This window comes from Macaca mulatta, chromosome X (assembly GCF_049350105.2).
Source record: "Macaca mulatta isolate MMU2019108-1 chromosome X, T2T-MMU8v2.0, whole genome shotgun sequence".
NCBI lineage: Eukaryota > Metazoa > Chordata > Mammalia > Primates > Cercopithecidae > Macaca > Macaca mulatta.
In genome coordinates, this window is record NC_133426.1 from 76,177,478 (window position 1) to 76,199,457 (window position 21,980).

The window sequence follows — 21,980 nt, forward strand, 5'->3', positions numbered from 1 at the left end:
TAGTCACCTCTTCCAAACTTTACAGAGTGGCTTTTGTATGGGAAGACATTCACCTGAAGATGGGCCTGAGGGTGACAATTGAGCAGACTATGGTGACTCTCATTCCATGTGGGCACAATGGTGTAGCCTTTGTGCAGCTTATTTAGTTGTAATCAATGTCTGTGATGACTGCAGGTGCGTCAGTAGTCTAGGCTATTGGAGTTTGTGGCAGCGATGGTGGCTTCATAGGTTATTAGGGCAAGGACTGTAGGGATCCTCCTGGTCTTACTTTTCCCACAGTGGGGTGTCTGAGCCGTAGGTATCTGTGTTGGTGTCAGATCTGACGTGGCCAATAGGCAGCCACAGTAGTACTTGGATCCAGGGTACAGTTGCTCAGAGTAGCTGTGAAGATGATTTCCTGGGCTCAGGGTCTTGTGAAACTATGGTAGCACCCAAAACTTGAGGCATACGTTCACTCTCAAGGCATGAATGACTGTGGTTTCCCATTAACCAGGAACTGTTGCTCTATGGCACACTCCAGAAGCTTGGGTCCAGGGGGCTGTGATATAGCTGTGGTTCTGACCAGCTGATTCCAAGCTGCTTCCAAGCTGATTCTGAATGGGGGAATAGGGTGGCAGAGGCAAGGTGTTTCTTTCCCTTCCCTAAGCAGCCATCCTGGGTTTGTGTGCTTTATAGGTTTTCTGCTGCTTCTTTGATGTTCTCTGGTGCTCTCCTTTAGTCATTTCTGTCAAAAATGTAGTCGTTTATTCATTGTTTTGTTTTTTGTGTTTGTGTGTGGTAGATAAAACAGTATTGGGAACTTCTCTTTGGCCATCTTGCTAATGTCATTCTTTTCTTCCTCTCAATCACTAGTCTTTTCAAAAGAAACTCCATGTGTCACCTATTAGAGACACTTATAAAAAGTTTTTCTTCCCCTAGTAGATTGAAAGCTCCATGAAGCCAAAGACTAGGTCTTAAATATCCTCTATTCTTGCCCATAAATCCTAATACATAGAAGGAACTCAGTAATTATTTATTTATTGAACAGTGAATAATAGCACTTCTGCCAATTGGTAAAACAGGCATAAGATGGTATTTCCTGACTACTGCTTGTTCACTTTTGAGAAAATTCTTCCCTGCATAGTTTGCATTCATAGGTCTGGATATGTGAATGTAAGTTTTAGAGTTGTGGAGGGGAACTTAGATCATGTTATACACCTACCACGTTTTTACATGGGAAAACTGAGGTTTTGTTTAAGGTTACCATGCCAGGTTTTTCTCCATTTCATATTTTTCTTTTTATCCATTTATCACATGTTTGAGTACCTGCTATGTATGAGCCCCAAAAAGCAAATGGTCCATTTCCTTTATGAAGTAAGAGACAAGGTCATTTTCTGAAAAGGGTGGAGCTGGGGAATAGTGCTCTGGAAGACTGAGAAGATTGGAGAATTTTTAAAAGTTGTGGCAGAAAGTGAAAAAGAAAAACACAGCAAGATTGGTGAGCAGATTTCAGGAGTCTGCTGCAAGTGATTTTTATTTTATGTATTGAAACAAATCTGCCTGTTTAACAAAACATGCCCCATAACTTGGCTACTGGATACAGGCACAGAGAAAGTGAATAGTAGGAATGATCAATGGTTAGAATTTGGCCTAGATGAGTACAAAAACATCATTATCAATAACAATAACATCATCATAGTGAGTTAAGAGGTTTTGTGGTTTTGGCAAGAGTGTAACAGCATTGATACACTATGGAACCTAAGCTGGATAGGGAAGGAAGTAAAGAAAATTTTGATTAATAGGGAAAAAGTAGAGGAAGAAGGGTCAGTGAACTAGAGGTCTTGATGACCTGAAAGAAGAGTGATAGTAGGAATAGTTGAACCAGCAAAGCTGGAAGTTTGTGATCAGAGAATTTCATGTTTGAATTAGTGATTTTGGAGATGGAGTAGGAAAGGGTGATGGAAACTTCCGAGGTGTACAGAATGAGTGGCTCATGTGGAGTGGAAGGATGAGGTCATTGGAAATGAAGAAGTTAAGGAACGGAAAGGTCAGCATATTCGGTATGCTATACCACATTTTCATGAATTTATCTTCCTTTTAGATGGTAACAAAAATACATCCTACACCCAGGCAATTTTACTGTATTCAAAAAAAATCATTTAGAAGCAAAGTTATTGGTGTGAGGTAAATATATTCTATAGTCTGAATCAGTTCATGAGATCTAATAATGTTGAGTAACTATTTCCTCCATGATCAGTTTTACTATGAAATTTATTGTCCAAATCAAACTTTGCCTTAGGTGGAGGACGGGGTCTTTATTAGTGTTCACAAGAGACATGTTTAAATGTCAGCTCTAGGACAGCTATTCTAGGCTATTCAAAGTCTATTCTCCAAGGAATTTGAAGAGCTCTCAGAATGGATATATTAAATTAGCTGTTGCAGTAAGAAAGATGTGGAATTTTCAATCTCTGCCTCTTTGCTATCCCCTTTGTCTTTGGGCATGGTCAGATTCCCTCTTCTAAAAAACATTTCCTGGAACCCTGCTGCCCCATCAAGCTACCTCTCAATTCTTTTCTTCCTTTCCTTGCTATAAATATTTACTTTTCTCTTTATTTATTGAAAACAGCTAATTTTTATTGAACAATATTGTAGGAAAAGCCTATCTATCTATCTATCTATCTATCTATCTATCTATCTATCATCATAATACATAGCTTTTGTTATTTGGGGTATACTTTTCTCTGTTACATATGTACCTTTTTTCCCCATAGTTTGAATCACAAACTGTTAAGTCTTATGAGGGTAGAAGGTCTGTCTATTTTGTCTGTCACTATATATCTAGTATATATGCCTATCACATAAGAGGGACTCCATAATCAAATGTGAAATGAATGAACGGTGTATATTTTAAATTTGTATTTTGATTTTTTTCTATTTAACATGATAAGTATTTCCCTTTTTCTTCAGTCTTTATTATATTCAAAAAGTATTTTATTGTTTTAATAGATCATAAATCACTACTTTTTGTAGTTGGACATTTCAAGTATTTTACAATCGTTTACTATTACCAACAACCATGTAATGTACAACCTTTTGCATTAATGTATTTGCTTGCTATTATTCTTTCATGGAACAATTTTTTAAAAGTTAAATTCCAGGGAGTGGGATTACTGGGCAAAAGTGAGCATTTTTGTTCTGGTGAGCTTGTTGAAAGAATTGAATACCTTTTGCCTTCGTGTCCTGACTCTTTCCTAAGTGGCTTGGAATTTGGCTCCTGCCTCTACCACTTCAAAGAAATACTTCTTCCAATGGCTTCCTGTTTGCCAAATCAGCCTGTTTGTTTTGAGCTTTAAGAACCTTCTTGACTTTTTTTTTTTAAATTTATTTATTATTATTATACTTTAAGTTGTAGGGTACATGTGCATAACGTGCAGGTTTGTTACATATGTATACTTGTGCCATGTTGGTGTGCTGCACCCATCAACTCGTCATTTACATCAGGTATAACTCCCAATGCAATCCCTCCCCCCTCCCCCCTCCCCATGATAGGCCCCGGTGTGTGATGTTCCCCTTCCTGAGTCCAAGTGATCTCATTGTTCAGTTCCCACCTATGAGTGAGAACATGCGGTGTTTGGTTTTCTGTTCTTGTGATAGTTTGCTAAGAATGATGCTTTCCAGCTGCATCCATGTCCCTACAAAGGACACAAACTCATCCTTTTTTATGGCTGCATAGTATTCCATGGTGTATATGTGCCACATTTTCTTAATCCAATCTGTCACTGATGGACATTTGGGTTGATTCCAAGTCTTTGCTATTGTGAATAGTGCTGCAATAAACATACGTGTGCATGTGTCTTTATAGCAGCATAATTTATAATCCTTTGGGTATATACCCAGTAATGGGATGGCTGGGTCATATGGTACATCAAGTTCTAGATCCTTGAGGAATTGCCATACTGTTTTCCATAATGGTTGAACTAGTTTACAATCCCACCAACAGTGTAAAAGTGTTCCTATTTCTCCACATCCTCTCCAGCACCTACTACCACCTTCTACTCTCTTGGTTTCATGACATGTCATTATTTTTGTTCTCTTGCTGCCTCCCTGACTGATGTTCTTCCTTGAACCCCTGAAGTGTGACCTTTCCCAAGGTTCTGTCCTGTCCCCTCCAACACTATTATCTCTGTTTTATTTTTTTCTTTTTGTGAAACAGGGTCTTGCTTTGTTGGCCAAGTTGCAGTGTAGTGGTGCGACCTTGGCTCACTGAAGCATTGACCTCGAGGCTCAAGAGATCCTCCCACCTCAGCCTCCTGAGTAGCTGGGACCAAAGGCACATGCCACCATGACCAGCTAATTAAAAAAAAAATTATAGAGATGAGGTATTGCTGTGTTGCCCAGGCTGGTCTCAATCTCCCAGGCTCAAGCAATCTGCCCTCCTTGGCCTCCCAAGGTGTTGGGATTACAGGCGTGAGCCTCCATGCCTGGCTTCTCTCTATATTTGAGTAACTCCTAAATTATTATATCTAGCCCTGACTTCATTCTTAAGCTTCAGATTTGTGTTTCATTTCTTGATCTCCCATTAGTGTTCCATATTGTATACTCATCATATCTAAAAATGAATTTCCACTTTCCAAATCAGTTCCCTGTAACTATTCCATTTCTGATAATGCTGTTGCCATTCCTAAAATCTGGACACCATGGAGACATTTTGATCCTTCCTCCTTTTTTGCTCCACCTATTCCATTAGTTGCCCTGCTATATGAATTCTAATTCTTCACTGTCCCTAACATTTTTTTTCAAAAAAATTTTTTCTGAATTGATTCATTTATTTAACAAATATTTATTGAGAACTACCGTGTACCAGGTACTATTTATGGCACCAAGGATATAGTAGTGAACATAACACAAAAATTCTGGCCCTCATGGAGCCGATAGTCTAGAGGAGGAAGACACACAAGCAGATAAGTAAAACATATAGAATGTCAGATAATAAAATGTTATATGGAGAAAAATTAGGGAAGTTGGAGAGAGAAGACAGGACAGGATGTGTATGTATATGTGCACATTTTTAAATTGGGTAGTCCAGGGAAGCTAACTGAGAAGGTGATATTTGAGCAAAGATCTGGAGACAGTCAGGAAAGAGCCAGGCAGATATGGGAGAGGATAAGGGAGCATTCTAGGCAGAAGTAGTAGCAAATGTAAAAGCCCTGAGATGGGGGAGAACATGAGTGTTCCAGAAATAGCAACATGGCCATTGTGACTGAAGCAGAGTGAGTAAAAGGAAGAGTAATAGAGGTGAGGTTAGAGAGGTAAAAGGACAGAAACAGATGATGTAGGGCCTTGTAGGTCATTGTAAAGACTATGGCTTTGTGTTATGAGTGAAATAGGAAGCCAATGGAGGGACCTGAGCAAAGGAATGACCTGATTTGACCTATTTTATTGGTAGGAAAACTTTAGCTGCTGGGTTGAGACCAGACTATAGCAGGGCAAGGGTAGAAGCAAGGCATAAGTAAGGGGGCTATTGCAGTAAGCTAGGTGAGAGTTGATGGCTTGGACCAGAGTAGTGGTAGTGAAAGTGGTGAAAGATTGTTGGATTCTGAATTTACTGTTGATTGAACGTGGCATGTGAGAGGAAACAGTGAAGTCAAGGATGTCTTTGAGATTTTAGCCTCGAATGGAAGAATGAGTTTTTCTGTGTGTGTGTGTGTGTGTGTGTGTTTGTGGGTGTGTATTTAATCTCTAATTTCTTAGACTCTCATAATATGTATTTTATTCTGTCTATACTATAATTACTTTTCACCTGGGCTGTATCAATAATCTTGATAAAGGTTCAGTGGTGAATCAGATCTCCTCTTCCAGCCTCTCTTCTCACTCCAGTTCACCCTTTATAAAGTGACAAACTAATCATATCTTCAGTGGTTTCCCATTGCACTTAATTCAGCAGGTGGACTCGCCTGTCTTGGATTCAAGGCCCTCCATAATATGAGCCCAACCTATTTCTTTGGCTTTATCCTTTGCTATTCCCTTATATCTTCCAAATAAAGTGGCTTGCTGCTCCTCGAGTTTAGTGTTTATCCACATGTAACACGTTATAGATGATGCTTATTTGGAATCACATAATGATTAAGAATATAGACCTCTGTAGCTGGATACCCCAGGTTTGAATCATAATTTCATTTCTCATTGTGCCTTTGGACAGTTTAACCTCTATATCTTAGTTTTCTATCTCTAAAATAGGGATAATATTAATAGTAATCTACTTCATAGAGGTGTTTTGAGGATTAAATGGGTTTATATTGAAAACACAAAAATCAGTGCCTGACCAACATGTTAAGTGCTCTAATATTTCGGCTGTCATTGTTGTTATTATTGTTACTATTTTTATTGTCTCTTTCTCTCCCCACTATAATATCAGGTCCCTGAGGGCAGAGATTTTTATCTGCTTTGTTTACTGTTCTATCCCTATTGCCTACAACAGTGCCTGGCATATAATAATAATAATAATAATAATAATAATAAATGCTCAGTAAATATTTATGAAATGAATAATTGAAGTTTCCTTAGCCCAAGATGTCTACTACTGCTGTCTCTTCCCCCTACTCTCTTCTCTTAAGAACCTGTCCAAACTACAAGGCTTATCATGAATGCCATGTATTCCATGGAATACTTCGTGATTTTCTGATCCTTCTCCCCAAGCTAAGTTTAATTTCTCAATTCTTTGAATTCCCATGATAACTTACTTATGGTTTTCTTACATCTATTACATTTCTTTGCCTTTCATCTTAGTCATTTTTATCTAATCTCGCTTACTAGATATTAAGTTCTTAAACCACGGACTGTGTCTTATTTTATATCCCTTGTGATGCTAGTATAATGCCTTGAACATGGTAGATGCTCAATAGACATTTGCTGATTGAACTAAATCTGTTTTACTATTTATATACTTAGTTGTGTACAAATTTTCAGATTTCTAAGTCATACTTCCAAGGTATTAAATCTCTGTGCAATTTATTTCTTAGGTATCCTAAATGTTCAAGCTTAGAAAGACTATGCTTTTTTTATCTGCAGTTGCAGAAGAAATAGATTTGTCTTAAATCTTGTTTTAACTGCCTAAAGACCTTATACCAGATTATGAAATTGTCCTGCATATATGATCCTAAAGGGGAAGGTTTATCAAATATGGCAGTATACAGCTGGAATTCAATGATCTAGTAACATCACCTAAGAACTCAGATTTAAAAAGGCTTTGTGCAGATAAAGTATGTGTCATGAGATCCATGCACTTAAACTCATGCATGTTATATAGTGTAAGCTTCTGAAATACTCACTTATGATTTATTTACTCATCATTATGCTTAAATCATGATTATCAGATTTCCTAGCCAACAGCTGTGGAGAAGTCATTTAGAAATGTTAACAAGGCTCATCGAATAGTAGGAGGGAGAGACAGCTGACTCTAAGGAAGGAGACAGAAAAAACAAAAAACAGCCAAGAACTCATAGCAGTGTGGGGCTAATAGCCCTATATGGCTTAAATAAGTCTTGAGGGCATCAATGTGTTATAACATAGCTCAGTAATTGATGTTCATAATAAATGACCCAGATTCATCAAAAAACAATTAAATTGTGATCATCTACTATGTTCTACTTGTGAAGATAAGCAATGAGTATTGAGTGTTTAGATTTCCATCCAAAAGATTAAATTTAAAATGGTTTTGTGTATAAAGTAATAAACCCTGAACTAGCTGGATGACTTGACTAACTCCTTCCTGAGTTACAATCAAGGTTTTCCTTCATTCAATATATATATACCTTTCTGTTCAAGCCCCTCTAACTAGAATTGAAATGCAATGGTAAGGCAACATGAGGTAGTAAATCTATAAAAATGAATTGTTCATTCACACTACATTTATAAAATAGGCAATACGATTATAGAACAGATGCTGACTGATTGAAATGCTGTATGCTCAATCATGTTATTGTTTATTTGATAAGGAATGCCATTTGTTTAGCTTTGCTCATTTATTCAGTGACTGTGGCCTGGAATTTTATTAGATGCCATATAGCTTTATATCTTGGCCCACCAGAATGCTGAGAGAATCTTAGCTTGAATGAACTGGATAAGAAGTTGGAGCTGTTTAGCTTTGGGAGTGAAGATGAGAAGACTTTAGTTTTGAAGGTTTTCCACTTGAAATGTCTTTGTTTTGTTTTATTTCATTTATATATGGGTGCCAGAACAAAAAAGTGACTAATAGTCTGGAAGTATTCATTACTTGTTTAACTTTATTCTGAAAACCTTCATCTTCCTAAAAGTCTTTCAGTGACTACCCAGGGAGAGATCGAGATCCAAGAAAATTTCCTGAAATGGAACCATTTATAACTGATGTGTTTCTGAATAATGGAGAAAACTTAAATTTAATTTTAAAAGTACCACAATACTAAACAGCTCTTATATTTGAAATAAATTATTCAACTAATTTTTTGTTCTCCTTTGGAGCCAGTTAGCAAATATCTTTTGTGTTGCAGTGAGATTACAGCAGATGATTTCATGGGAACATTTATTTAGATTTTGTATTTTATTTTATTAGTTGATAATATCTGGGCCTTTATGATATAGAAACTAGTACAATAAATATTTGAATGAATAGATTTAGGAACCAGATAATTTGGAAGGATAATTTCAAAACTTGAATGAACTATGACATTTAAAACCAGCATCTTGGATCATCTTGTAACATATTGTATAATACACTTTATAGTGAAATAGATTTTAAAATTTAATATCTTGAGCAAAATATTTTAGGAAGAATTTTTCTTTCTTTTAAAGAATAAGATAAATAGGTTTCTAGTTCCCCACATCCACATATTTTTGTGTCCATTTTACCGTATTGATAAAGGCAGAAAAGGGTTTTTAATTGTTGCTAATGCAGAATAAGAGTTGTTAACCTCTACGAACTACATAACCAAACTAAAGTCAGTTCAGAAGGATGTGGTATCTTATATAAATATAGTATGTTATGCAGCATTACAAGTTCCTTATAATCTCTACAAATAGCTTTTATAATTTACTAATTGATTTAAAAATAAAAAAACCCAATGCATGTTAACAGAAATAACGTAAATAGCATTTTACAAACAATAATTTCTACTTCTTTTTTTTTTTTTTTTTTTTTTTGAGACAGAGTCTTGCTCTTGTTGCCCAGGCTGGAGTGCAGAGGCACGATCTCGGCTCACTGCAACCTCTACCTCCCAGGTTCAAGCGATTCTCCTACCTCAGCCTCCCCAGAAGCTGGGATTACAGGCGCCTGCCACCATGCTTGGCTAATTTTTGTATTTTTAATAGAGACAGGGTTTCACCATATTGGCCAGGCTAGTCTTGAACTCCTGAACTCAGGTGATCCGCCCACCTTGGCCTCCCAAAGTGTTGGGATTACAGGCGTGAGGCACCGTGCCCGGCCTGAAATGGCATCTCTTTCTCTGAAAATGCATGATGGTAAAGAATACGATGGCCACTAGTATAGTTTGGTGTCCCTGCCTTAATCCATGCAAGGCACTAACAGTTTTTCCACCACTATTTTTTTTAAATAACAACTTTATTAAGATATAATTTACATACCATATACTTCACCCATTTAAAGTGCTAATGCATTGGTTTTTAGTACATTCACAGAGTTGTGCAACTATTATCATAATCAATTTTAGAGACACAAAAGGAAACCCTGTACCTATAAGTAGTCACTACCCATTTTTCCTGAACCCTCCCCTCTTCCAGCCCCTAGGAATCATTTATCTACTTTCTGTCTCTATAGATTTGACCATTCTGGACATTTCATTTAAATGGAATCATACAATATATAATCTTTTATGATTGGATTTTTCACTTAGCATAATATTTTCAAGGTTCATCCATATGGTAGCATGAATCAATATTTCATTCTTTTTATGGTTGAATGATATTCTATTATATGGTTATATTACTTTTATCCATTCATCAATGGATGGACATTAGGTTATTTCCATTTTTTGCCTGTTATGAACAACGCTGCTCTCAATATTTGTGTACATGATTTTGTGTAAACATTTGTTTTCAATTCTCTCGAGTATATACCTACAAGTGGAATTACTGGGTCATATGGTAACTCTCTGTTGAACTTTTTGAGGAACTTCTAGAATGTTTTCCAAAGTGGCTGCACCATATTACATTTCCACAAGCAACATATGAGGGTTCCAATTACTCTTCATCCTTGTCAACACTTGTTATTGTCTATTTTTTATTACATTCTTCCTACTGAATTTGAAGTGATATTTCAATTGTGGTTTTGACTTGTATTTTCCTGAAGACTAATGATTTTTTCATGTGCTCATTGGCTACTTATATATCTCCTTTGGAGAAATGTATTTTCAGATCCTTTGCCCATTTTTCCATTGAGTAGTTTTTTTTTTTTTTTTTTTTTAAGTTGTAAGAGTTCTTTATATATTCTGGATATGAGTCCCTTATCAGATATTTAACTTGCAAATATTGTCTTTCATTCTATGAGTTGTTTCTTCACTCTTATTTGTGTGAAGAAAAAGAAAGGGAGTATTGCCATCTTAACAATATTAAGCCCTCCAGTCTATGAACGTGAGATGTCTTTTCATTTACTTAGATCTTCTTTACTTTTTTTCAACAGTGGTTTGTAGTTTTCAGTATAAGTTCTACCCATCTTTTGTTAAGTTTATTCCTAAACTTTTATGCTACAAAGTTTAATGTCCAATTTATCTAATTTTCCTTTTGTGGCTTCTCCTTTAGGTATCATTTTGAAGAAATTATTGCCTAACCCAAGGCCATAAGGATTTACATTAATGTTTTCTTCTAAGAGTTTTATAGTTTTAGCCTTTATATTTAGGTCTGTGATCCATTTTTAATTTAATTTTATTTTATTTTTATTTTGGCAAGCCTGTATTGGCAACCTGCACTGAGGGATGCATTGATGCAGTCAATATCTGAAAATGAACTATTAAAAAATAAGTGTAAAACAGTGTCTTAGGTTAGGGTCCCTGAGAAATACACTCTAAGATGGAGTTTAGAATATAAGCAATTTGTTGGGGAATGCAATCCAATCAACCCCTGCGGGGACGTGAAGGAAAGCATTGAGCAGTGGAAGGAGTCGAGCTGTTAGTACAAAGTCTTCACAGGAGCTCTGGGGCTGGGATGGCAAAATGAGAATACTCTCACATTGAAGGGGGCCTTTGTATCCTACCCTCTTCACAGACTAATCAAGGGATTTGTACTGCCCTGGGAAAAAGAGGTTCTTTCTGGACAAGGGTAATTTCCTTGAGGGATTTGGCTGAGACTCAGTACCTCACTCCTGAAGCAATGAACAGGACATGCACCTCACAATGGTAGTGTTAATTCTCAGTGGAGGAACTGTGTTGGGATACTATGGGGGAAAGAAAAGACAATTAGTATGTGGATATGCCTCTATGTCAGTGAAAACTTTCATAGAAGAGGTGATACTTGGACTGCCTTGCAATATGGAGGTGTATTTATCAGGTAGTATAGAGAAATAGTATTCCACAGATATACATAAGCAAATCCTGGTGCTTTTTATTTATTTTTTTTGAGACAGAGTTTCCCTTGATTGCCCAGGCTGCAGTGTAATGGCGTGTTCTCGACTCACTACAACCTCCACCTCCTGGGCTCAAGCAATTCTTGTGCCTCAGCCTCCCAAGTAGCTGAGATTACAGGCATGCACCACCATGGCCGGCTAATTTTTGTATTTTTAGTAGAGATGGGGTTTTGCTGTGTTGGCCAGGCTGGCCTCAAACTCCTGGCCTCAAGTGATCTGCCTATCTTGGCCTCCTGAAGTGCTGGGATTACAGGCTTGAGCTACTGCACCTGACACAGTGGCTTAGAGTGTACGAGCCAGGAGGAGGATTGAAGAGGAGGATAGTGAGGTGGTGACAAAAGATGAAACTGCAGAAGTAGCAAGGTCTAGATTATGGAGAGGTAAATGGCATGCCCAGAAGTTAGTATTTTATTCTAGCAGCAAGGCAGGCCTTTAAGCAAAGGAAGATCTTGTATGATCCATGTTTTATTTAATTTTTATATGTGGTGTGAGGAGTGGATCCAACTTCATTCTTTTACTTGTGGATATTCAGTTGTCCCAGCACCATTTGTTGAAGAATGTTTTTCCCCTATTGAATTCTCTTGGCACTCTTGTCAAAAATCAATTGATTGTAAATATAAGAGTTTATTTCTAGACTCTCAATTCTACTCCATTAATCTATATGTCTGTCCTTATGCCAGCAGTACTACATTGTCTTGATTACTTTGTAGCTTTGTTGTAAGTTTTGAAATCAGGAAGTATGAGTCATATAACTTTGTTCTTCCTCTTCTTTTTTTTTTTTTTTTTTTTGAGACAGAGTCTTGCTCTGTCACCCAGGCTAGAGTGCAGTGGCGCGATCTCGGCTCACTGCAAACTCTGCCTCCCGGGTTCAAGCAATTCTCCTGCCTCAGCCTCCCAAGTAGACGGGATTACAGGCACCCGCCACCGTGCCTGGCTAATTTTTGTATTTTTTAGTAGAGACAGGGTTTCACCATCTTGCCCAGGCTGGTCTCGAACTCCTGACCTCATGATCCACCTGCCTCGGCCTCCCAAAGTGCTGGGATTACAGGTGTGAGCCACCGCACCCAGCCCAACTTTGTTCTCCTTTTTCAAGATTGGTTTTGGCTATTCTGTGCCATATGAATTTTAAGATCAGCCTGTATTTTGATAAGGTTTTGTTTAATCTGTAGATCAATTTAGGGAGTATTGCCATCTTAACAATATTAAGTCCTCCAGTCTATATTGTGGGATGTCTTTTTCGTTTACTTAGATCTTCGTTACTTTCTTTCAACAGTATTTTGTAGTTTTCAGTATAAGTTCTACACGTCTTTTGTCAAATTTATTCCTAATGTTTTATTTTATTTTGCTGCTATTGTAAATGGGATTGTTTCTTAAATTTTATTTTTCAATAGTTCATTGCAAAACTAGAATTAGAGCTAATTTTTAATATTGACCTTGTATACTGCAAGCTTGCTAAACTTGTTTATTAGCTTTAGTACGGTCTTTTTGTGTGTGTGTGTGGATTCCTTAGACTTTGCTCTATGTAATATTATGTTATCTGCAAATATTATGTAATATCCAGTTTTCTGGATGCCTTTCATTTCTTTTTATTGCATAAGTTCATAACTATAACCTCTAGTAACAATGTGTTGAATAGAAGTGGTAAGAGCAGACATCATTGTCCTGTTAGGGGGAAAATATTCAGTCTTTTATCACTTAGTATAATGTTAGCTCTGGGTCTTTCCTATGTACCCTTTAATCTGGTTGAGGAAGTTTCTTTCTATTCCTAATTTGTTGAGTATTTTTATCATGAGAGAGGGTATTGAATTTTGTCAATATTTTTCCATGTGTATTGAGATATTCATGAATTTTTTTCCTTTATTCATATGATATATTAATTGATTTTCTGATATTAATCCAACCTTGCATTCCTAGGATAAATTTCATTTGGTCATGTTATGCAATCCTTTTTATGTATTACTGGATTCAGTTTGCTAGTATTTTGTTGAATATTTTTATGACTATATTCTTAAGAGACATTGGTCTATAGTTTTCTTGTAATGTCTTTTTCTGGTTTTGGTAACAAGGTAATACTGATGTCGTAGAATGAGTTGGAAAGTATTCCCTCCTCTTGTATTTCTTGGAAGAGTTTGAGATGCATGGATATTAATTGTTCTTTAAATATTTACTAGAATTCATCAGGGAAGCCATCTAAGCCTGGGCTTTTCTTTGTGAGTAATTTTTTTATTACGAATTCAATCACTTGTTTTAGGTCTATACATCTTTTCTACTTCTTCCTGAATCAGTGTTGGAAGTTTTTGTTTTTCTAGGTACTTTCCCATTTCGTCTAAGTTATATAATGTGTATACATACAGTTATTCATTGTATTCCCTTATAATCCTTGATGTATGTTTATGGTTAATAGTAATGTCCTCTCTTTCCTTCTGAATTTTAGTAAATCAAGTCTTTATTTTTGGCTTCATCAGTCTAACTAAAGGTTTGTCAATTTTGTGGATATTTTCAAAGAAAAAAATAGCCTTTTGAACAGGGAAGTAGTAAATTAATCATTTGAAGGCAGCTAGTAGCCCCTATATAATGGCCTCACTGACAGTGTGTTCTTGGCCATATGTTTCTTAACCTCCTGGAACCTCAGTTGCCTCATCTATAAAATGGGGTGATATGGCTTGCCTCATAGATTTGTCTTTAAAATTAGATGAATTAACGTGTAAAATCTCTAGCACAATACCTATTTATGACAGATATTATACCTTTCAGTGAATGCTCATATCTTTTTCTTCCATATTATTGTGCTGACTCTGGTTTTTACTGCATTATTCTTCAGTAGCCAGCTTTAATTTAATAAAGTAAACATTAAAAATGACTTCTCTTTTAAAGTCTGAAAAAATATTTTTGTGCTTTTTCTTCTACCATATAATCAAAATGATACTTATTTTCACTAAAATTTAGGCATACAACCAATTTCAGAATGTAAGCAGGTGAAACAGCGGATTAATATTAATCATAGATGAATGTAAAAGCACAGCTGAGATTGTACATAATAAATTATCATGCTCTGTATTATTTTCGTCTTCTTCTCATCTCAGTAGTAATTTTATTTCCTATTAAATAGCCATAGAGATAATTTCTTTCTTCTTAAAGTAGAGCACCATCTCTCAGATAACTTTAACATTTCTGAGACAATTCTGACCTTTTAATGAACTTTATGATAGTTCAGCAGTGTTATAAATAATGAACCTGAAACTCTAAAAAGTTATCAAAACTTCTTTCAAATTGTGGTATATAATTTATTCAAGTAGAGAAAGGTAACTCTAATCAATTTTTATATGTTATTAAAAGTTTCTACGTGCTATTAGTAGGATTTATATTCTCTCTTTCCTAAGTATCTTTTGTCCTAACTTCCTCCATAGGTATGCACCTTTATTGCTTGCCTGTAACTTGAGGAAATAAGAACATTTCTTCTAGACTGTGAGTCAATGAAAAGTGACTCCCCTATGGAAATAGGAATTGAATGCTACAGTCTCATGTATGAACTCGGTATTTGGCCTAGATATTTTCCCTTTCTCTGAAATGAGGAAGATGTTATGGCACCTCACTTCACATTTGCCTGACCAGCTGTTGTAAAATGTATCTTCATGAACCCTATTTACTGGCTTCACTCTATGGATTACCTGTAGAGCAAGAATAATTGAATTGACAAATAGGGTTATGATTAGGCTATGATAGAACCTCTCTAGCCCAGCCTAACACAAGTAGATCACAAAACACCTTTATTCTAACACTGATGGTAGGAATGTCAGGGATGTCAGTAGAGTTCCCAGGGGTAACTTTCATCTCAATAGGTCTCCAACTCCAACCAGAAGACAGGTTTTGCCATGGAAAACAGAGAGTGAAAACTCATGAATGAATGAGAAAAATTCATTCTCACGAGACCTGCCTTAGCTAGCTAACACACATCATTAGCAATGCGATCTTAACGGAATTGTTAAACATCTCCAAGCTTCAATTTCCATGAATGTGGGTGGTGATAACAGGATTGCTGAGAAATTTTAATAAGATAATTAATGTAAAGTACTTAACACAGTGCCCAGTTCATTGTAAGGGATTTTCATCAAGTTTTGTCAAAATAATTTCTCTCCTATGACCCACTTGGGTGTTGTAACAGGTCCGTTAAAGCTTTCTTTTACTATATCTGAAATTTTTGTCCTATATTCTTTAGATCAGTGCTTTTATTATTGATGGTTTGGGTTTGTGTCCCTACCCAAATCATGCTGAATTGTAAGCCCCAATGTTGGAGGAGGGACCTGGTGGCAGGTGATTGGATTATGGGGGCAGATTTCCCCTTGTTTTTCTCAAGAGAGTGAGTTCTCAGGAGATTTGGTTGTTTAAAGGTGTGTAGCATCTCCGTCCTTGTCTCTCTTCCTCCTGTTCTGGCCATGTAAGATGTGTCTGTTCCCCCTTGCCTTCGCCATGATTGAAAGTTTCCTGAGGCCTCTCCAGCCATGCTTCCTGTGCAGCCTGTGGAACTGTGAGCCAATTAAACCTTTTTTTCTTTATAAATTACCCAGTCTCAGGTATTTGTAGCAGTGCGATAACAGACTAATACAACTATTTAAGATAGCTTTTATGGGTCCTCTTACTTTTACCTCTATGCCCCAGTTTTTTTCATTCCTTTCTTTTATGAGTGATTTTCAGGCTTTTTATCATTTTGGAAACCCTACTTGGATCCTATTCTCAGTTATTTATTTCTTTTAACATGTAGCACACAGAACTGGACCCCATACTTTAGAGATTATTTGTCCAGCCTAGCCTTCCTTTAATTCAGCTATTAGACTTTAATCAGTGTAGACTAAGATTACTGTAGAATTTTCTTTTCAGTGGCTATTTTATGACCTTGTGGCCAGATCAAAAGAACCATTTTTGAGATAAGAGACATATCTGAAATCATAGTTCTGAACACTGATTCAAGAATTGTTTTCTTCAGCTCTGAATATTTACATGCTGGTTTCATCAGTAATCTATTTGCTTAGAGACTGATTTACTGGAAAAATGAAAACAGCATTTGTAATTATATATTAGACATTTTATTCTTATACCTATGTATCTAGATTTGATTGGTTAATTTATAAGCACCAACATTTTCCACACTTGTTCAAATTTTATTTAGGTGGACTAGCTTATAGACCATTGACTTCGAATGGAATCGCGAAGCTAATCTTTATCTGAAGTTTAGGTGATGAAAGGCTTTCTTTGCCAAGCAAAACTAATGACACTCCCGAGTTAAATGGAAATGGCCTAACATGGAAACCAAGAGTGTGTTGCCTCCTCAGCACTGCTTTCTTTCTCTGCCCTCTGGGAGGAGGGGAGAGGGTTTATGGGGAAAGGCTGCAGGAGTCAGAGCAGCCAACCTATGGCTGACCTGAATGATATTGTTAAAGGTAAAATAAATTGCAGAAGAAAGAGAGAATCAGTTTTTATTGGAATTTAGACACCATTACTTTTGCTTGGATGATTCAGAACACACTTTTAAAGGAGAAATGTAGAAGAATAAGAGGGAAGCACTAAGGATTGAGCCTCTTTTTTACCACACTTTAGATAATGTCAGAATTATTTTGTTACATTGCTTTAAGATGTGAATGCTTACTCACTCTAGTATATAGGACCATTATTTGCAAATATTTAAGGTTTTTTTTGTTTTGTTTTGTTTTGTTTTGTTTTGCTTCTGGAAAACCTCAGCTCCCTAGACTGCATTCTCTGTATCTCAATTTCCTTATTTGTAAAATGAGGACAATAAGACTACATAGAGTACTCCCTAACTTCCCAGTTACCCCATAAGGTAAATCTTTTGTCTCTAAACTACTCTTAGGACCTCATATACTGATTTGTGTAAATTGTGGTTACTTGTGTATGTATGTTTTGTTCCCTACTAGATTATAATCTCTTTGAGGTCAGAGGCTAGCTGAGTTTTCATCTTTTTTGACCTTCATAGTTCCTTGGGTTAAAAACTTCAGTGAAATCACAAGAAAGTAATCAGAAATATAATTGGGCAGGTGGAACAAATTTGTTAAATCTGTGGGAAAACAATAACTGGTTCTTAAATAATAAATCAGCCTCAGGTTCGCTGTTCCGTAATCAGGGTGGGAACAAGGGAGAGGGGAAAGTATATGTTTCTGAAGATATCTGAGAACAGAAGCCCTGCCTTTAATATGGTTGATTTCATTGGATAATGGAGGAATCTCTTCCTAGTTATGTCCAGAAAAATTGGGAAGCTTGTCATTAGCTGTACTGTGATGCAGATGTGACTTCAAAGAATCAGTTCACTTCATCTTGTTATGTTGTGGCAGAAAGCAGTATTTCAGACTATCACAAAGCAAGGAATTTGGGTATAAGATTAAAGTCTACTATGTTCTGCATGGACAGGCATAATTTCTATTAAGTATTGATCCTTAAGGCAAAGCTAAACAGTTATAATTAGCATAGGATTTTTATTCGAAAATATTGATTTTCTACCCTCTTTCTCTAAAGCAGAGACTAAAAGTGTCATAGAATCTCTGGGTTAAAATGGAGATAGAAGTCATCCAACTCAAGATCCCATCTCCTTTGTCAATCACTTCTGCAATATCTCCATCAAGTTCTCACCATCCTAGGCTTGAAATGTGTCAGCAATGGAGAACTTGTCCTCATGGGAGATAGCTAATGTCATTTGTAGGCTGATCTAGTTGTTACAAAAGTCTTCCTTATTTAATACCACAATAATAAACTCTGCCATACCATAGTTATTCAGATGGGAGAAAGATCCCCACATCCCCCTGACTAGTCTCCAACGCCCCAACTCCAAACTAAACATACTTTCAACTGTTCCTTTGTTATTTTGTTGCACTTTCCACACTGTATATTGTAGTCATAGTTTGTAGCTGTATTTTTACACATCCTCTGAATTGTGAGCTCCTTGAGGACACAAACCACATCTTATATTTGAATGCATCTGGTATATAATGCCTTTGAGTGAGAAAAACATAGCATTAAATCTCTGCATTATCTAGGCTACTCTTGTTTGGATGTTCTCTGAGTTATCCTTTATTAAACATATATTTACTGAATACCTTTCTGTCAGTCAGATACTGTGCCAATATTTAGGAATACAATAGTGAAAGAGAAAGATATAGTTTCTGACTTTGTGAAACTTAAAATGTGTGAGATACAAGGAAATGGGCAGTACAAAACATGGTGATAGGCTGCACTAAAGGAAGGATATAGTGCATGGTTTCCAACCAAGGCTTTTGGGATCAAAGAAGGCTTCCCCCCGCCCCCATTTTCTTGTTAAAATGGGGAAAATATTTTAGATGTGGTCTGACCAGCCCTGATGATCACAGTTTTGATCTGAGTATTTCTGGATATATATGTTATTGTAGGTTAAGGTAATATTTGCCTTTATAATGCTACTACATTATTGTTCATTCATTCAATAAATATTTATTGAGTACCTATCATCTCTTTAAATCTTTAGGCAAATTAAAGTTAAAGATTATACTTTCAGGGATCATTTCTACAGTTTATTACTGGAGAAGTTTCTTTGAATGTATAGAGCACTAAAAAACATATTATCTCCCGAGTGTAAAGCTGCCTCTTGGTGTTGGTTTACTTCAATTGCCATTTGCCATTAATGATTGTTCTTCTTTTCTTTTGGGAGAGTAAGAGACAGAGGACACAGTCTGGGTGGGGAAAAATATTAAGTTTAGCAGTCTAATTGAGCAAAGAACTCTTCATGAATTGAGCAACCCTCAAAACGAGAACAAAGGGAGGGGAGAGAAGGAGAAGATGACAGGGTTGGCAATCACTACTCTGCTTTCTCTGTTTAACCACCATGACTATGATAGCTCTTCCTCACACAGGCCAAAATCAATCTGATCTCCAGAGAATAGTTTAGGTGAGTTAAGTATGGACATAATGACATACTATACTGGAAAATACTTTATAAATTAAGTGCTATGTATATACTATAATTATAATAATAATATTTCCACCTAATTCCTCCCAGTAAAACTTCATTCTCTTCCATGTCACCCAGCTCTCTGACAGAGTACCTCTGATCATACCCTTCTACCATATCACATCTTCTCACTTCCCCATTGTAAATAAGCTTCATGAAGATACAATCCAATTGATTCAGTTAACTTTGCCAGTTTCAGTTTTTAGATGCCATTTGTCCTTTCAGTCTTTCCGGAAGACTGAGGGTGATAAAGACAATGATAATGCCATTGTGTTCATGACACCTTATTCAATTGCTTTATAATTTGTCCAGTAAAATAGTACTTCTATTGCTGGAGATTTCTCCAGGAGTGCTCCATAAAGGAAATACATGTTTTAATAACCTTTTAGCTACTGTTATAGTATTGGCCTTCCTACATGGAAAGCTCCTATCCAATCAGAGAATATAGACTATTATGAGAACATACTCATATCCCATTTAAGATGGCAAATGAATGAAATTCCTCTGTAAATGTTCAAATGGCCCATCAGAAAATAGAAGTGTACCACCTGAAGTTTTTATTGTCTTCCAAGGATTACGGGTTTGACAAAGCAAACATTGGTTATAAACCATTTTGGCAATTTTAAAATAATCCCTACACTAATATTTTTTCATAATTGGCATAATTTTTTTATACTCCATGATGAGTTAGGGAGTACAGAACTTTTAATAATGAAGGCTTTAAAGACTTGAGAAAGACCAGGTGGCCATCTGTGCCCTCCATGAGTCCATGCTTAATACTGAATTTATATTCTTTTAAATATCAGATTTGTTTCTCTAATTCAGGTGTAGCACTGTTTATTAAATAGGGTAAAATAGGTATTCTGACCTCAATCAGTCTTACAGAGTTCTTTTAAATTGCGTATCTTAACAATTTCAGTACTGGCTAACTTGGTGTGAAAATCTGCGAAACCTTTTCCTTAGTATTTAATAATTCTTGTTCTGCGTTTGGGTTAGCAGTTTTATAAAACTAGTTTCTTCATTAGAGATCTGGAAATTCTCACCTACTCTAATGGTATGATATTAAAGTTATCAGAAATCTGTACTTGTCAGAGTCCTTTCCATGAATCTCCTTGAAGACAAAACACTTTAGGCTTATAGTTGCTCAGGAAAGTACCAGAGTAAACAACCATCTGTGAATAACAAGGCTTAAAATGGCCATGGATAAAGGCCTGTTGAGAGTTCACTACAATGTTGATGCAATTGACAAGGAAATTCAGTTATTTTTGCTGCATACAACATTTTAAGATAACTAGATTTATGACATCATTATACCAGGACTACTAGTTTTCTATGAATTTTATATAATTTCTGAAACACATATTAATAACACATCCATAAAAATATAACTCAAAGGGTTAGCTTTACTTATTATTTGACAACACTTTGCATATAATTTAATATATCAAGTAAGCCCAGTTAGTTTATATTTATCTTTTCATAAAGAGAGGTGTCCTTTTGAGATGTTCCAAGGGCCTATCTGGAAAATCCCAAAGTTAGTTCAAAGTCAAGAAAGAGACTTAAATTAGAATTTGATTTTGTGAAGTTTGTAAAAAATATCAAAGGTTTCAGCCTGGCATGGTGGCTCATGCCTCTAATCAAAGCACTTTGGGAGGCCAAGGCAGGTGGACTGCTTGAACTCATGAGTTTGAGACCAGCCTGGGCAACATGGCAAAACCCTATCTCTACTAAAAATATAAAAATTAGCCAAGTATGGCGGTGTGCCCCTGTAGTCCCAGCTACTTGGCAGGTTGAGGCAGGAGAATCGCTTGAACTTGGGAGGCAGAGGTAGCAGTGAGCTGAGATCGCACCACTGTAGAGAAAGAAAAAGAAAAAGGAAAGGAAGAAGGAAGGAAGATAAAGAAAGAAAAAAATATATATGGTTTGAAACACTTGATCAAAATACGATGATAAGTGACTGTGAAATAACAGTAATCATTTAAATAGAGTGATAGTTAAAAGACTTTAAAAGGCAAATATAGAAACATGGTTGTAGAAAAATCCTTAGCTCTTTTAGAGGACTCAGTTTTCCTTCTTTCTTTTTTTTTTTTATGGAGTCTAGCACTATAGCCTGGGCTGGAGTGCAGTGGCACGATCTTGGCTCACTGCAACCTCCACCTCCCAGGTTCAAGCGATTCTCTTGACTCAGCCTCCTGAGTAGCTGGGATTACAAGTGCCCGCCACCACGCCCAGCTAATTTTTAGTAGAGACAGGGTTTCACTATGTTGGCCAGGCTGGTCTCAAACACCTGACCTTGTGATCCACCTGCCTCCTGCCTCGGCCTCCCAAAGTGCTGGGATTACAGGCATAAGCAATTGCGCCCAGCCTCAGTTTTCTTAAATAATCAAAAACCCAATATAGAGCATG

General features: G+C 36.4%; 1 protein-coding gene and 1 pseudogene across 4 annotated transcripts in view; both read left to right on the forward strand.

The window, feature by feature from the left end:
- EDA (ectodysplasin A) overlaps positions 1 to 21,980 on the forward strand; it is a 441,701-nt gene that overhangs the window by 57,133 nt on the left and 362,588 nt on the right. The window lies entirely within an intron of this gene.
- Positions 19,106 to 19,300, forward strand: LOC114675290 (small nucleolar RNA U3; annotated as a pseudogene).